This window comes from Mirounga angustirostris, unplaced genomic scaffold, assembly GCF_029215605.1.
Source record: "Mirounga angustirostris isolate CCGP_5_RB_7025 unplaced genomic scaffold, mMirAng1.0.hap1 SCAF_1, whole genome shotgun sequence".
NCBI lineage: Eukaryota > Metazoa > Chordata > Mammalia > Carnivora > Phocidae > Mirounga > Mirounga angustirostris.
In genome coordinates, this window is record NW_026991709.1 from 8293099 (window position 1) to 8311349 (window position 18251).

An 18251-nucleotide genomic window follows, 5' to 3' on the forward strand; every position below is an offset into this window, starting at 1 on the left:
TCCCCATTTTAGAGATGAGGCAGCAGGCTGTGACAGGTTTGAGGAACTTGCCCAGGGTTGCGCAGAGCCAGGCGTTGCAGCTCAGCATCTCGAACCAGAACAGCCGCCGCTGCTTCTGAACGACCGGCCTCAGGACCCTGAGGTCTGGGGGAAAGGCTTGGCTACATGCCCCCGCGCACGGGTCAGGGAATGGGCTGCACACTTGATGCCCTGTCCCTGAGGTGCCCGCTGCCGAGCCTAACCTCAGGTGGCCAGCAGAAGACAGCCTGTCACCAGGACGCACCAGAGCCCCTTGCATGTTTCTGGCCTCGGTGCTGCCCCTGGTCCCAGCCTTCAAGCCCCAGGGTCTTGCCGGTGTGGATCTAGAGGAAGGAGCAGGCAGACGGGGGACCCAGCTATAATGAGGATGCCCTGGCCATGAAGGGCCGCTTCTTCACCACGGGGCTGCCAGGAGTGAAAAAATGGGCTTCCTCAGATACACTTCTCTGAGGGAACTCCAAAGGAGATATTAAAATTGTCCCAATTTATAGTCATTCATGTCAAATGAACATTTGTCTCAGGCCCAACATGACACCTTCGTGGAGCAAACTAATCTTCGGCCACCTACAGGTGAGTCAGAGGCCACCACCACCACCATTTATGTTCCCCGGAAATGCCCGAAATGCTACCATTAGCAATTCTGTAAGATGAAGAATCATCCTCTCTAGATTCATTGATAGATGAAATATTTTAACCCCTGAATTTCTGATAGGAAAGGAGGTAAATTAAAGCACTGGGTTCCCAGGGAGAGGGAAGAGAGGACACAAACAAAGGGGAAGGGGCTCCCCTCCCAGGAGGGACTCTGGTTAGGGAATCTAAGAGGGATCTTTCCACTTAGTGCAGATCCCTCAGGAAGCTGTAAGACCTGGTGTGTCCCACTCACTTAATACTCCCCAAGCCTTAGAAGGGTGCTTTTCTGCCCTCTGTGAGGTTCTGAGACCAGATGAACCTGCTGAATGATCACAGCCACCGGTGGCCACATTCTGGGGGGTATGAATCCCAGCACTCTCTGCTAGCCAGACTTCCCTCTGAGTGGCAGAAATGGGAACCCTTTCTGTTTCCCATTCCAGGAAGCCAAGCAAAGCCATATTCAGAAAATAATGAGAAAGAGCCATTAGGTCAAAGGAAAACAAGCCAATAAATCAACTGTATATGGCACTACAGAAGAGATTAAGAACCCCAAGGTGACATAAGCATTAAACATTATTATTAATGTGGGGAAACTTGATTCTAGTCACAGTGTTCTTTCCCCTCCCAGGGAGCATGCACCTCTACATGAATTAGGAAAAGGCGTGCCTTCCTCAAGATACGTTATGCTGTCTGCCAGAAAAAACCTAGGATGACCTTAATGAGAATGGTGTCCCTGAAGTTGCTCAGTGCATGACATACACCACTGTACAGGGTGGCCTGGACTGCAAAGCATACTTGGATATCCTTCATGGCAGAAGGTCATACACACCACTGATCAGACTGAGACTCCCCAAGCGCCAAATACAGTTTACTTTGTGATCAGGAGCTAAGATAAAAGCCAGAGAGGCCCCTACATCTGCAAGGTTCAAAAACGTAGGGCTTCCTTTGGTGACCTCAGGGGCACTCACAATACATAATCATACAGGGGCTGTGCACCCTGGCTTGAATGCAATCACTGCTTGCCATCACAGGATACTTAATATTGTAGGTACTGTAAAAAGACATAATTTATTAGGTTTGCTTTTTGCTGAAATAATCTGGGGCTCTTATTTGATGTTGATTTGGGTCAACCGGTCCAAATGCTATGTATTGTATTCTGTTTCGTAGAATTATCTATTTTCAAAGGAGTGGTTTTTGGAACAAGAACAAGTCACACGGGGGTGATGGGGAGTGGTTACGGTTTTGTATGGCTGTTGAGCCATAATCAGCCTTCTTGTGAAACAAAAGTCTGACAAGAGTGCTTTATATTTTCTCAGATGATTAGCACGAATTATTACAGGAGTTTCAGAAAGTGCATTTCTAGATGTATCCTTTGAAGGAAAAGACAACTTTAAAACGCCATTTTTCTAACAGTAAGCAAAGAAAAAAGATAAGGTCATATAAAACGAAGATAACGGGAAGGGGACTAACATGGGAGACAAGTCTCCTAAAAGCTCATGACAGTGTTGTCTGATTACACTAAAGCACATGCTGAATTTGGGTATACAGTGAAAAACAAGTGCAGTGGAGTAAAAAATAATTTTTTATTCAGCTAGCACTGGTCTACTAGAGAACAAATTTCTTGTTGGAGAAAACAACTGTGTTATGTTGTAAGTAGATTAATATTTTCCAAAATTGACCACTGTAATATTTCTGTTCTCATATGTTCTTCCCAGATGTTGCCATACTCCCTTTAGGGGATGGCGTCTCTTTCCACCTCCCCATGAAACTCAGAGGGCCTTTGCGAATAGAATTTGATGCCTCGAATGCAGCAGAAGCAACATGGCCGACTCCCGAGGCCAGGCCACAACGGTGATGGGGGCGCCACTCAGTGTCCTCAGTGTTCTGGAGCTTGTTCTCTCTCCTTGACCCCCTCCACACACCTCTCTCCCCTCACCTCCCCCTCCTACCTCTCTCCTCTCCACCCACCCCACACACTTTTCTCTCTCTCTCTCCATGTCTCTCCTTTCCCCCTTTCTGTCTCTCTCCTCCTCTCCCTTGAAACCCAACAGCTTGCTGTGAGGTGCCCAGAGGACAGCCTGGCCCTACAGGAGCCCAGGTCCGTGGGCTCTCAGAGGGAAGGCTCCAGGAGAAACATGGGAATAAGTTGCAGGACAGAGACTAAAGGCAACTAGAAGTCCAGGGAGAAAATGTTCTACAAGAAAAGGAATGAAATCTCAGTATACAAGTTGGCTCTGCAGGAAACAATTATTGTCTTAATAACATACTGAGAGTACACGGGGAGGACGTGGGGCAAACAGAAATTCTCTTCTCATGATAGAAAATCAGCAGATGATGTGAAAAAGAGGTGTCTCAGGAAATAACAGGATAAGCTCATGTGGAAGCGTGGTGGGCAGAGTCATGGTCCCCAAAGATGTCCAGGTCCTAATCCCTGAAACCTGTGGATTTGTTACCTCACAAAAGGGACTTTGCAGATGTGATGAAGTCAACGACTTTGAGGTGGGGAGATGATTCCCGATCATCCCAGTGAACCCAGTGTAATCACAAGAATCCTTGAAAGATGGGAGAGTCAGAGAGGAGCCATGGAAGCGGAGACCCAAGGGATGTGCTTGCTGGCTGTGACAGTGGAGGAAGGGCCATGAGCCAAGGAACGCAGGAGGCCTCTAGAAGCCAGAAAAGGCAAGGGCACAGCTTCTCCCCTGGAGGCTCTGGAAGGAACCAGCCCCGCCCACACCTCGATGTCACCCCAGTGACATTCATTTCAGACTTAGGACCTCCCGAACTGTATGCCAATAAATGTGTGTTGTTTTATGCCACTAAGTTTGTGGTCATTTTAAAAGCAGCCACAGGAAACTAACACAGGAGGTAACATCCAGAAGGAAGAGCAAGAAGGGTTGGAGGGGTGTCCTGGGAAACGTGGCCATGCGGGGAGAGGAGTGGCAGCAGGGACCACTTCCACTGTGCCTCTGTTAGTTTGGCAAGAATTGTACAAACTCAACAAGGGATCCTCACATAGTAGTAACCCAGAGAGAGGAATACGTGAGAAAACTGGACTCGCTATAGGGATGGAGCCTGAACCGTTAAACCCACAAGGGTTCCATGTGCACCTACTGTGTGCCCCGCCCACCACACACACACACACACACACACACAAGGCATTATGAGCGACTTTAAAAGATGCTCAGGCCTCAGCACTCATGGGTCCCTCAATCCCACTTGCCTCCCACCTCGGAAGACCCAGAACCAGGCAGCACTGCCCTGGGCGGCCAGGCCCCAAGGCCAGTGGGCACTGGGAATCAGCAGAGATCGCGATGGGTTGGTCATCAGAATGAACTGCTGGAGCTGACCTTGGGGAGTTGGAGGACTTTTGATGAGGGGGAGAAATGAGAAAACAAAAGCCGGGAGAAGGAAGTGCGAACCATGTGTGTTGGGGGGCACTGTGGAGACCAGCGGAAGGCTCCACATGGAAGGGATTCGCCCCCAGGACAAGGTGTGGAAGCAGCATCCAATGCCCAGCTGCAGATCTGCACCCCTGTCGCGTGCAAGTAGGCTTGCCAGGGACTCTGACATGGCTCAGACCCATTCAGAACATTACCTTGGAGATTGCCTGCGCTGGTGAGCAGGTCCCAATTTGAGCCCATGGCTCTTCCTCTGAGATACCATCTACCGAGAATTCATTCAGGCCCCGAGAATCCTGTGATGAGCAGTACAGCCTGGGAGCCTCCGGGGGGCTCACGCCTCAGAAGGGGATTGGTGAGCACCTGCGTTTATGCCAGAGAGTGCTGAGCGCTTTGAGGAAAAGGAAAGCAGGCCAGGGAGGAGGGTGCGCTGTTTTGGATGGCAGAGCCAAGAAAGGACAGAAAATGACATTGGAGCCAGAGGCCATGGCAGCTAGCTGCTTGGGACTTGCCTCGACTTACCTGTTGTGGCACCTTGGGTAAATCTCCGCCATGAACCAAATGAGGTTCCTTCGCGTCTGTCAATAATACCAACAACAGCCCCCTCGCCACCAGAAACCCCTCCAGATGGTCCCTCCCATTTGCAAAACTTACGGCTCAGCCGCCCAACTCCGCTTGCCCCAAGCACTTACAAGCTGTTGGCCACGCTGGGCTGGGCAATCTCCGAAGACAGCCACAGACACATGGTGACCTTACGTATCGGGACTCTGGAACGTGGCACGCTCAGGAGCTCACCGAACACACTGTTCCCCCACAGATCCTTCCTGGAGCCCCCACTCACTATATAAGGCTGTGCAGTCCCACACTCCTTCAGGTCCACACGGTCGTCAGCACGGGTTTGCTGTCGCTATCTTCGGAAAGAGCACACGTCTTCTGAGTCTCGCTGAGGGCAGGTCCACCTGTGGTTATCTTTTGGCAGGGCGTTAGCCTTACAAAGGCACGCACATGCCCATGCCACTCAGCAGACGGAATTCAGGCATGTGGACCTGGAGCTCGGAAATGATCCTCCCCCTTTTAGGGACTGGAGGTAAGACTGGGCTGGGAGTTCAACTCGACTCTCCGAGTGTTAGCAGCCATGGCTCCTAAATTCCACTGTGCTGAAAAATCAAACAGGTGTGTATTGAAAAGGCCCCAAGACCCAGAGGTTCAGATTCAGACAGTCAGTCTGAAGAGGAAGCTGGAATTCTGCAATTAACAGGCCCCCAGGAGCTTTGGTTGCTGGTGGTCTGCAAAGCACACTTTTTTTTTTTTATTTGACAGAGAGAGACACAGCAAGAGAGGGAATACAAGCAGGGCGAGTGGGAGAGGGAGAAGCAGGTTTCCCGCCGAGCAGGGAGCCCGATGTGGGGCTCGATCCCAGGACCCTGAGATCATGACCTGAGCCGAACATGACCTGAGCCGAAGGCAGATGCTTAACGACTGAGCCACCCAGGCGCCCCTGCAAAGCACACTTTGAGAATCCGTTTTACAACCAAAACCTAGTGTTGGAGGCAAGTTTTTTGAGATGCCACCTCTAGGGCTACACATAGCTGTAAAGAACACAGAACAGGGATGCCTGGGGGGCTCAGTCGGTTGAGCATCTGCCTTGGGCTCAGGTCATGACCCCAAGCCCCGCGTCAGGCTCCTTGCTCAGCAGGGAGACTGCTTCTCCCTCTGCCTGCCGCTCCCCCTGCTTGTGCCCTCTCTCTCTCTGACAAATAAATAAAATCTTAAAAAAAAAAAAAAAAAAAAAAAAAACTATGCTAAAAAAACAAAACACAGAACAGCTTCCTGTTAAAAGCAAACCACAAAACACAACCCTCTCCGCCCCCCTCCCCCCCTCCACCCTGCACAGTTTAACAGAGAAGAGGTTTAGAGAGATGCTGGTAGAGAGGGGTGTATTTTTCAGCTTAGGTCCAGGGTTCCCAGGCTCCTCCCTCCAAGATCTGCCTTCCCCTTGGAATGTGGTTTTTTGTTTTTTTAACTCTGATTTCCACTATGCCCACCAAACTTCCAATCCCAGATCAAAGTCTCTTTCCTCTTATCTCCTGAGTATAACCAAAATTAGCTGATATTTGCAAAAGAATGTTAATAAAACACTGCAGAAAACTAGGAGAATCTTATTGAAAATGCAAATAGCCATGAATGTTCAAGTTTCCAAAATGTAGGTTTCTGGTGCTGAGCTGAGCATTCCTCCCCACCGCCACCTTCACCCCAGTGTCCTCGCCTCCTGGACTCCTGCTGGCCTCCATCCCTCTCCAAACACAACCCTTCCCTCCTCTGAGAACCCAGGCAGGAAACAGAAAAATGGTTTCTTATCCACATTCACACCTCCCCACCCACGCTGGTGCCCCCGGGGGGCTCTGGTCTCTCTGGCCCCAAGCTCTGGACTCCAGGCTCTGCAGAGATGATTTCATGCACACCTGTCACTGCGTGGGTAAGCACAACATGCCTGCCACAATAATCCACACACAGAGCAGCTACACGCGTGTTCCCTGCTGACCCACGCTGGTATACCACGGAATACAGCAAAAACTTGAGAACTGGCTCCTTGGATTCACGTCCAGTGAAAAATGTCAAGGTCTCCAGCCAAGAAGTCTACTCTCCCCTTCACACTCTCTCAGGGATCCCCACTTCCAGCACACACCTGCCTGAATTCTTATCCTCAGAGTTCAGCTCTTAACCTGAAGGCAGAGACCATGGCCACTGTGATGACTATGTTTGCATAACAAAAAAAAAAAAAGGAAGAAAATGAGTGTTGACATGATCAAATGTTTATTTGGATTACTGAATTGCTTCATGTGTAATGTCATATAATTCCCTAACGTTAAATTGCACTTAGATGTTTAACAGATCACCTTTACTGAAAAGAATCAGATTCCATGGAATGGAGACCGTCCTGGAAAATCTGGGATGTGTGGTTGCCGTAGTAATTGTTGCCTTCCAGAACAAACCCATGCCTGGCTAATTACAGCCTTCTATTTTTAAACTCATCTCCATTCTTGTCCCCCACCCCAACATTTCTCACACTACTTCAGCAATAAAATACTATTACTGTTATCTGTACAGCCTGTGCTGGTCTCAAAATAACTTGTTTCCAGTCAGCCCCTGCAGGACACAGGAGCTCCGGGGTCTGCCCACCACCCCCCGGAGCCAGGCCCGGGGAGGTCCTCTGGCAACAAGCCCCCCAGGGGAGGGACGGCAGAGCAGCATGGAGGCCGACCTGAAGGTCAGTCCCGAGCCTATCAGACTATGTCAGGACATCAGCAGCCGGATCAAAGCCTCAAAACCTGCAACCTGAGCAAAAGTTTCCAGCAGCCTTCCACTCTCTGGCTTGTGACCCAAAGCCTGGCTGCCTGGGGTCCTGCCAACTCTGTCTGAAGGCCTGTCCTTTCCACCGCAAGCCTGTGGGTGCTGTGGAAATGGATGAAGACCCCCAGTGAGAGCAAGCAAAGGCTATTATTTATTCAGAGCGTGCTGTAGCTAGGGAGTCAGCCACCGTGTCCGGCTCTGTTCGTTGCTAGGTCTCTTGTACTAAAGTCCCGCAAACTCAATGCCTTGGACGAAACGGACGCTCTCACCGTTCTAGAGGGCAGAAGGCTGTGGGCATGGTATCTGAAGAGCCATGCTCCCTCTGAAGGTGCTAGGGAGAATCCACCTGTTCCAGGCCTCTCCCCTAGCTTCTGGGGGCTTCCTTGACTTGTAAATGCCTCACCCAGGCCTCCGTCTTCAGGTCCACATGGCGTTCTGCCTGTGCACACATCTATGTCCAAATGTTCCCCTTTTATAAGGATCCTAGTCATATTGGATGAAGGGCCCGCTCTACTCCAGTATGACCTCATCTTAACTAATTACATCTGCAGTGATTTTATTTCTAAATAAGGTCATATTCTGAGATACTGGATTAGGACGTCAACATATGAGTGTCTGGGGGACACAACCCATAACACTTGCTCTGGCAGAGACTCAAAAGCAAGCAAAGCAGGGAGGGGGGAAGCTTTATAGTGCACAAGAGAGAAGGCTCCATGTGGGCCCTGATGAGAAGCTGTGGGCATGGGGAAGCTAACTAGAAGCAGGCATCCTATGTGATTGGTCATGAGGGCATATTTAGCTTTTTCATGTTGGTTGAGTTAGAAGTAGAGGCAAAATTCAGGGAAGTTAGCAGTCATTGACCTAGTCCTGGCTGTTTGGGGCTGGTTGCTGCAGAGGCTCTATGTTTACATATACCATCTCTCCATTGTCCATTCTGTGGACATTCTCTCAGTGCAAATGCTACCTCCTGCAGGCCTCAGGGTGCTGCTGGGGCTGGTGACCTGGAAAGATCTGCAGAGACGGTCTGGAGCAGGTGGTCTGCAAGACCCAGCCCTGGAAAGGCTCAGCGCCCCCCAAGAGCAGACCCACGATGGGGCAATCCCACAGTGCAGACCTGCTCAGGCCCTTACCCAGAGCAGAGGCCAAACGCCCAAGGGCCCCTTCGGCAATCTTCTCTTTCTCTTTCCACCAGGCTGAGCACAGCTGTGTAGTGGGAAAGTGTAGACACACTGACCCTAGAGCAGCTGTCCTCAGGCTTTTAGGTCTTAGCACCCCATTCAGGACTCCAAAGAGCTTATGTTTATGTGGGAGATAGCTATCAATATTCACCACATTAGAACTGAGAAATTTTTAAAATAGTAAACCCATTACATGTCAATGTAAATAACTTATTTTTATGAAAAATAACTATATTTTCCAAAAGAAAAAATTGCAAGGATGGCATGATTTTAAATTTTTGCAAATCTCTTCAATGTCTGGCTGAACAGAAGTCAGCTAGAGTCTCATGTCTGCTTCTGCATTTAAACTATTATGATGTCACACATCGTGTAGCCTCTGGAAAACCCCACATCACACTCATGTGAACAAAAGCTTATAACATGGTAGAATTATCATGAAAAATACCTTGACTTTGCAGAACCACTGAAAGGGTCTCAGGGACCCCCAGAATCCCCAGGCCCCTGCCATAAACTCATGCTTAGGGTTACCGAATCAGGGATCAAGCCCACAGCAAGCCTGCAGGGAGAAGGGCTCCTGGCAATATGGGAGGAGGATTATAAGCCATCCCAGTCAAATAGACTCAAATCTCACAAATTAGGAAAATGCCCCAAACCTGAGCAAAGAGATAAGAAGTTTTAGACCTGAGTTAAAGTCAAGGACTTTCAATATCTTAACTTCCCACTTGAAAATGCAAAGGCAGGGGTGCCTGGGTAGCTCAGTCGTTAAGCATCTGCCTTCGGCTCAGGTCATGATCCCAGGGTCCTGGGATCAAGCCCCGCGTCGGGCTCCCTGCTCCGTGGGGAGCCTGCTTCTCCCTCTGCCACTCCCCCTGCTTGTGTTCCCTCTCTCGCTGTGTCTCTCTCTGTCAAATAAATAAATAAAATCTTAAAAAGAAAAGAAAATGCAAAGGCAAAAAGAGCAGAAATGAAAACAAATAATGTTTGTCAGTTCATTTTTTCCTCCACTAGTTCCAAGATTATATGCAATTAGAAACTGATTTAACTGGTGGATGCTGACGTGCATCAGCACCCCCAGCCCCCAGAGAATAGAGCCCTGATTAGACCCAACATGGTCCATTGAGCACAGGGTGGTGAGCAGAAGATCAGCCACGGAATAACCATGTGGGAGTGTCTTTCTTTTCCAGTCCTCTCTCTTGGTCCAGCCTTCTCTCCTTCTCAAACTCCTCTTGGCATTTTCTTTTTCCTTCCCCCTCTGACTCTAATATGTACCCCAAATTGTGGTTTACCCTGACATTTAATATGCATAAAGCAGCCAGGCACTTATTAGAGTAAATTAAAACTAGAGGCCTTCTTCGAAATAGTTGGTTCTATGTTATATAAATTTTACCACATTAAAAAATATATGAATGCCCTTATTTTAACCCAAGCTTATTTTTGAAAATTTTTAATCCTATAAAAAGTATTTCAGCCATTAGTTTAAATAGGGAAGAGTGATTTGGAACTTCTGAGTCCATAAAATATGACACAGGATATATGTGTTAATTTTTAAAGGAAAGTTAGTGAGGGGCGCCTGGGTGGCTCAGACGGTTAAGCGTCTTCCTTCGGCTCGGGTCATGATCCCGGGGTCCTGGGATCGAGCCCTACGTCCAGCTCCTGGCTCAGCAGGGAGACTGCTTCTCCCTCTGCCTCTCCCCCTGCTCATGGTCTCTCTCTCTCTCTCTCTATATATATATATATTTCTGTGTCTCGAATGAATAAATAAAATCTCAAAAAAAAAGTTAGTGAATCGTGTAATGTTTCCAGAGACTATGTTCCAAATTATTTAAAAACATAAAGAACAACAAGTTAAATATGGACACAACCATAGAGAATCAGAGATACTCAACTCAGTTCTCAAAATGCGGGCTTATGTCTCCAGAAGTCACCTGCTTGACCAACCTGTCACTACAAAATAAATAAATAAGTAAATGTCCAAGCAGGGCATCTATCTCTATTCCAAAAGCACGAAGACATTCATAATGAATCGTTGAGGAAAGTAGATCTATACAAGGATAAAACTAGAAACTGGAAATAATGGCCACCTATTGCTACAATAACACCCCATAACAAACCACCTCAACACCCAGTATCTTTTCATTTTTATCATGGTGTTGCAGGTTGGTCGCGCTGTGGCTGATCCAGGCTGCAGCTTGGGATGTGGTCTCTTCCCCGTGTTCTTTGCATGGTAAGTAGCAGGAGGACAAGAGGTATGAAAAACCACACAGGCACATTTAAGGTCTTTGCCTGTATTTTACATTGACTAACATTCCTTTGGCCAAAGCCAGCCTACCTGGTTGCACCCAACATCAATGGGTACATTGTGTCCACAGTGAGAGGGGAATTGTTGCGGAATGATAATCCATCAACTTGGGGCAGAGAGCGAGCCCAGATAACATTTGTAGAGCAGTATCTTCCAGAAAACTTGAACAACATGTTGCTTTGATTTAAAGTCTGGTATGGAAGAGACCCTGTAGGGGAACAGTTCAATAAGATTCTTCTAAAATAAAAGCATCTTTTAAAAATGAGATTTATTTCTAACTCTGCATTTTGGAACACATATATTAAATTATATCAAGTAGAAAGAATGTGCTTTTTATAAGAAAAACTCTAAATCAAGTCATCTTGCCTGAGGACAAATAGTGAATAGTGGCCATCTTCACTCATTCATTTTTCATCCACACTTAGTGTTATCGGGTGAAAGCCATGTGCCAGGTGCTATGCTGGGGCTGTGGGGGATACAAGGATGAAAAAGACGCCCTGCCAAGAGTACTTAGTCCAGTTTAGAAAAAAAAAGAAAGAAAGAAATGTTCATAAATAACTGGAACTTGAGACACAAAGTGATAAATGCTGATTTTTAACACATAGATAAAATGCTCTGGGGGTTTAGCAGAGGGAGCATTACTTCCAGATGCTGAATAATGATAATATAATGGTTGACATGATTGCAAGAAACTCACAGAACATTCAAATCAGCAGATAATCAGCCCAAGCTCTTTATTTTACAGAAGAGGAAACAGGCCCAGAGAGAGAAGTCAGAGGGGGAGAACTTTTCCCTCCTTCCCTTCTAGGTTCTTGGCTGGTCTAATAATTAAACTGATATAAGACAGGAGATATTAATAGGAGAAAATCAAATAAAGTTTAATAACATGTATACCTCCTAGTTACAAGGGAGAGACCCAGGAAAACCGAGTAACTCTCATAAATGACCCAAGCCATCACCTTAAATTCCATCTTCAGCTAAAGACAAAAGATGCTGGGTTGGTGGGGGGAGTCAGTTATGGGGGGTGGCCAGGAAAAGCACAGTGAACGGGGTTAGGTGGTTATGCAGATTTAAGTCCCTGCCAACTCCACTGATTGAACAGTTTCTGGAGATTTAGCCCTCCGCCTCATCCTGGGATCGGGAGGGAGACACCTTACACATGGAGATTTCCTGCAAACATGCAAATGTCTCTTATAAAAGGGCAATTTCTACTTGGTTTTCAGAGCTCTTCCCAAGTTGGCTTCTTCTCAAAAATAACCAGCCTAAAACATTCCCTGTGCCAAAGAGGCACATTTTTGGCGGGGGGGCATATTTTGCTCTCCTTCAGTCCCACCTTTGAAACTTTGAAGAATTTTCACAGTCCAGAAGCTGAGTTGATAGATTACTCCCTATCTCACTGAACCAGTCACTCAGTCCTGGGAACAGGTCAGTTCAGGTAAACAGCTGTGTCTCATTCCAGGAGCGTCCTAAAGGTGAGCTCCCAAAGTTAGGAGAAATCAGGTGTTTAATATGGCATTTCTATGGAAACAAAGAAAAACAAAGGTTAATGATTGGAACAAATTATAAATCAGTTTCTGAGCCCAGGAGGCAGCCAGTCAAGAACATTTCTAGATGTCAGGCTAGAAGCATCTTCAGATAGTGAGGGCAGGTGGTAGCAATCTGATAGGTCTTCTTCCAGAAGGGTTTGCAGTTTGAATGTCTCTGGTGATCCTTCTGATCTTCAAGAGGCATGACGATTGTCTAACATGACCTGTTGCGTTTTCTCTGAAGTTTATAGCAAGTCGTTCATATTCAGTTTGCGGGACTTTTTGGGCAAAATTTTGTTCTTAGCGATTCCAAGTCAAAAGGTGGGAGAAAGTTGGAAATGTTAGTTTGGAGATCTGTGGCCAGATATTTGAGGAAACTGGAAGAATTCAGGATCCAGGTCAGTTTACAGGTAAATAACAAAACCTCGAAGTCAATGAACAGAATTGGAATTTAATATCCACCAGTTGTATTAATAGTTCCTATTGAAACATAATTTTTCTCTCTAAAATTACCCCATTTCTACCAAAGATCATTACAGTAAAATATATTTGTTTGCAAAATTAGTCTAGTCTCAATAAACTTGACCTGATTATTTACATAAGTCCAATAAGAGTAACAATTAACCATATAGACTCTTAATCTGCTTCACTGGAACTTTTCATAAGGAACCTCAAATGGGACTTTTAAAAGCCTCTCAAGGCCAGGAAGCCAAACGAAGGACTTGCCAGACTCGCCTGCAATACCTATAGATTTGGGTGATTCCTCTCTTCTTAAGGATCCCAAAATATCCTGAGGTTTCTGCACTTGCCATGAAGTGACCTTCCTTAAGCACCTGGCAAAACTGCTGGGAAGCCTGTAAGCAAGGGACGAGGCTGTTTTTCCAAGGGACTTTATTGGCTCCATAAAGTCAACTTTAGTTCCTTAAAGCTGTCTGGTCATATCCAAGCATGTACATCTCTCTCAAATATGACAGTCTAGTCAAAGCCTTGGTAATATAATCAATTTCCAGTTGTGTCTGTAATGTTACAAGGAGAACAGGTTCTTATTGAACTTATGCAAATAATTATATTGCCATAAAAATAAGAATACTCACTGAGAGTTTCTGAATTCTGGAGCGATCCGGTAAGGAGAAAAAGATAAATGTTTCATCTTTGTACACAAAGGTATGTTTAACCAAGTTGCTCTAAGACATAGGCAGCTAAATCAATGGTATGATCTTAAAATTATCAGATACCTGCATTCAAGAGTTCTTTCCATGAGTCTCACTAAAGAGGAAGCACTTTTGCAAAAACATCACAGTAAAACAATTAGTGTAAATGGCAAAAGATTTTTAAATGGCCACAGTTAAAGATTTGATGAGAGTTCATTATAATACAACTGACAAAGAAATTTGCTTATTTCTATAACATAAAACATTTCAAATTAATAATAGAATTATAAGTGATAGCATTGTACTGGGACATACCAGAATTCTAGGAATTTTATAAAATTTCTGGAACACCAATGTGAATAACATATATCCACACAAACATCACAGACCATTATGAAACAATACATAATTATCTGTTCTACCCAAGTGATAATAAAAGACTTCAAAGGCAAATACAGAAAGTTATATAGCTGTGAGCAAAATGTAGCTCTTAATATTGAGAAGACCCAGTTTTCTTAAGCAGTCAAAGACCACAGATGGTAAGGAGAATAGGAAATCATCCTGATAAAACACAAAATCTTTGCTTTTTAGGCAGATTACTTAAAAGGTAAAGAAAAACTATCTCTTAGGAGGAGGAGATTAATGGTCCCTGAAAAGTTTGTCCTTTTAGTAAATGAAAGAAAATCAAGTTTTAGCTTTACATAAATACACTACCGATTTTAAAGCTTAATTTTATAATCCTTATCATAAACTCATTACATTTTAGCCAACTTGACCACACAAAGTAAAATTCTCTTTCTTTCCCCAACTTTCTATGCTAGTTTTACTTTAGGACAATTTTACTTTCTTTTTCCTTTAACAAAAGTGCATCTTCATATCTCATACATTTTCTTATCCAAAATTCCTTTCGTACAGAGTTGTTTTCCTTATTACCTCTAGTAGCTTTAATTACATATGTTAAAATTCTTAACCCTTAGAAACTTTCATTTCTAGCAAAACTAAGAAGTAAGCAGTTGTGAACAGCCTGTTACACCCACATTTTTTAGATTGGCAAATTTATGAATACATTTCATAATTTCTAGAAGCATATGCCTTTTAAAAAAATAGTACAATCTCTCAGTGTGGCACAAGACATGTTTACTAACAGACACAAATATCTTTAGTGCCTCTGTAATAAGAAGCCAAAAATAGATAAACTTATGTTCAGTAAATGGTCTAGATATTCAATGAATTTCTCATCATTTAACTTAACTCAGCACAACTTTAAAGTTCCAAGTTACCAAAGAGAATTGAAATTATTTTTAAGTACACATACCATAAAATATAATTATTGTTAAAAAGTTCACCTAAAAACTCTTTTCCCACTTATAGCTATCTAACTCACTTGCTCCCAGTGATGATGCTTAGATTACTCACAAAAACCTCACAAGATATTACAAAGTCAACCATCATCCCAGGTTATTCTTCTTGCTGACAAGTTTTGTAAGAGATAACATGAATTTGGGGGCGCCTGGGTGGCTCAGTTGGTTAAGCGACTGCCTTCGGCTCAGGTCATGATCCTGGAGTCCTGGGATCGAGTCCCGCATCGGGCTCCCTGCTCAGCAGGGAGTCTGCTTCTCCCTCTGACCCTCCTCCCTCTCATGCTCTCTGTCTCTCATTCTCTGTCTCTCAAATAAATAAATAAAAAATCTTTAAAAAAAAAAAGAGATAACATGAATTTGATTATTCAACACAGGTAGTTGTTTATCTGCATTGCATTTAATGTCTTCACAAAGACACAACTATTTTAATTAAACTAACAAACTTCAACTAGCTTCCAGTTACCAAAGATTATCCCACATCACACGAACTTGAAAAATATTTGGCTTGGTTTCTATATTTCTGAGAGTTTTAGAATGCCTAATCCTTAATTTATATAAGTTAAATGCTTGTTTGTTTTGAAGCCAATTAAATAGAACTCTTTACAAATAAATTTTGGCAATACCATTCAGAGGTAGGGAAATGTCACACATCTGTAACATACATACGTAGATGCACATGAACATATAGACACAAATTTTACAGCTTTCGTTTTAAAATTCTAACCATGAAATGGGTATAATGCAAAACTCACTCATTTATGAAAGAGCAGTTGCATCCAAACTGTGTTTCTGGCAGATGGAATAAATTAAGGTTACCTGTTTAGATGGCTAGTGCTTTCTCTACTAATTTCTGCAGAAGACATCTAAGATTTTTCATTAGCCCAATTTCCAAATATCTCCCTTTTTCTCTCTTTCTTCTGGTGAGAAACATCTCCCTAAAGTTTGAATTTCAAAGAGTGGCTCTTCGGTCCTAGACAAGATGGGGATAGAAAGTCTACATCACAGAGACATGGGTGGCTCAGTTGGTTAAACTGCCAACTCTTGGTTTCTGCTCGGGTCGTGATCTTGTGATCGTGGGACCCAGGCCCTCGTTGGGCTCCATGCTCAGCATGGAGTCTGCTTGAGAGTCTCTCTCCCTCCCCCTCTGCTCGTGCATGTGTGTGTGTGCACATATATACTCTCTCTCTAAAATAAATAAATAAAATCTAAAAAAATAAAATAAAATGGGCGCCTGGGTGGCTCAGTCGTTAAGCGTCTGCCTTCGGCTCAGGTCATGATCCCGGGGTCCTGGGGTCGAGTCCCACATCAGGCTCCCTGCTCGGCAGGAAGCCTGCTTCTCCCTCTCCCACTCCCCCTGCTTGTGTTCCCTCTCTCGCTGTGTCTCTCTCTGTCAAATAAATAAATAAAATCTTAAAATAAAATAAAATGACTCCTCCAAAAAAAAAAAAAGTCTACATCACAAAGGCACAGAGAGAGTATCCAAGTTTTCTCCAACATGGAGTTTTGGGGGCATATTTGCCTATAATCAGAGGTCTAGGATAATTTAAAATTTTCCTTCTTTTTCTTAAGTGCAGGACAATTCTGTTATGTCCCAGTGTCTATGAGCATTGTGAGATGAATATGTGAGGTCTGGGGATTGGTAAAGATAGGTGGGGCTGAATTGCTTCTAGAGGCACATTTCAGGTTTTGTAGAGATTTGCAAGACAAAGCAGTGGCTTCCAGTTCCCCCCAAAATGGAGTGGTAGCCTGAATGATATCAAAAGAGTGATATGCCCATCCAACTACATTTCTTTTGTTTCTTTATCTCAGGGAGATTTCCAGCTAAGGTAGAAATTAAAAGTTTTTTTTTTAATGTTCTAGAAATTCAGGGTTTAATGCATTATGTCTTGAAAAAGCCTGTATAAAGTGTTTAACAAAGGTTTTCAGATGCTCTCCTTCTTTCTGAGTGCATAATTCAACATTAGACCAATTTATTTTAGGGGGGAAATCCTCTAATATTGTTCCTATCAAGCCTTGAATATGAGCCTCCCGCTGAGCCATTTCCAGGTCATTTGTAGGAGGACCTGAGAGGCTCTGGCCATCTGTATCCTCAGAGAGGAAGGTCTTCCCCAGGGGGCCATCGGGTTTGCCAGATAACCATAGTTTAATCATGGGAGGAAAGAGCAACCCTTAGCAGCCAATCCAGGTCCCAGTGAATGGGTGGTGAATGGCCACTATTGTTTCCAACTCGTCTCTGAATTTGGTAGGATCTTCTGAAAGTGGAGGTAAAAGGCTTTATAATTTAGGAGATCTGTTGCTGTCCAGGTGATATGAAGTCTTGGGGGTGGGGGTCCAGATACATCCATCAAGAACACTGTATGGGAAGACCTGAAGCTGGCAGAGCCTGATTACAGACCCCTGGGAAATAGGAGGAATTGTAACAGCAAAGCGAGCCCTACCACCCTTCTTGAGTGTTTCTGCTAGTCACTTCCTGGAGTTTAGTATTTACATGAGTATCGGTACACCTTGAGCCTGGAGAGCAGGCCCTGCTCTCTATAAATCTTATGAGGAAAGGGAGATCAAAACAGGCAGCTGGGTGTTTATGGATTTTCTGGGGAAGTTACAGGAGGCTTGGGATATAAGGGAATTTGCTGAGGTGGTAGGGCTGGATTTGAGAGGGGGTTTAGACCAGGGGCTCAGAGAATCAAAAGATCTTCTGGTGGGTCAAGGAGAGGGATTTGGGAATAAAGGGGGTGTATAGGAAGGAGGAGAAGGGGATTTACATTAGATGTGGATGCTAATTTTTATTCTAAGTCTCATTTCTGTTCTTCCATCTTTTTAAGGGAGTCCCTAAGGCTAGCTGCTATACTTCTTTGTGTCCACTTTTAGTTTGGTCTTTCCATAAGTACCAACAAAACAATTGTTTAGGATAAGAGCTCTCTAAAAAAATTTTTTCAAATATAGAAGTTTGTCCGATAAAGATTCGTCATCTGGCCTTTGACAAGTAGGATCATTCTTTTTTTTAAGTAGGATCATCTATTAATCTTGATAGCACCTGAAACCAATGAGCCTTTTAACCACTCAACCGTGGATGCAGGAGGCAGCCCAAAGGAGAGGGCAAACGATGCAGCCCTCACAAGATCCAGACAGTGAGTAAGATCCCGGCGTCAGCCTCAGAAAGCAAAGATGTCACAGGCAGTAAGAATGGTGAGTGCAAACATTGTCTCTGGTGTCCCATGAGAACGTGAGAGGCCTCCAATCACAGACCCACTAACCTGTGACACCAGGCAAGCACAACTGGAGTGGGACTTTTCCAGCACTCAGCAAAGGTTGAGACAA

The 18251-nt window shown here is 44.7% G+C and overlaps 1 long non-coding RNA gene across 1 annotated transcript; it reads right to left on the reverse strand.

Annotated features, from left to right (window-relative positions):
* Window positions 1-5096: 5096 nt before the first annotated feature.
* On the reverse strand, window positions 5097-15224 carry LOC123834433 (uncharacterized). Its single transcript, XR_010407526.1, has 3 exons — window positions 12229-15224; window positions 10926-11103; window positions 5097-5224 (listed from the first exon to the last, which is right to left on the reverse strand). It is a non-coding gene; the product is annotated as an uncharacterized LOC123834433 (long non-coding RNA).
* Window positions 15225-18251: the final 3027 nt, after the last annotated feature.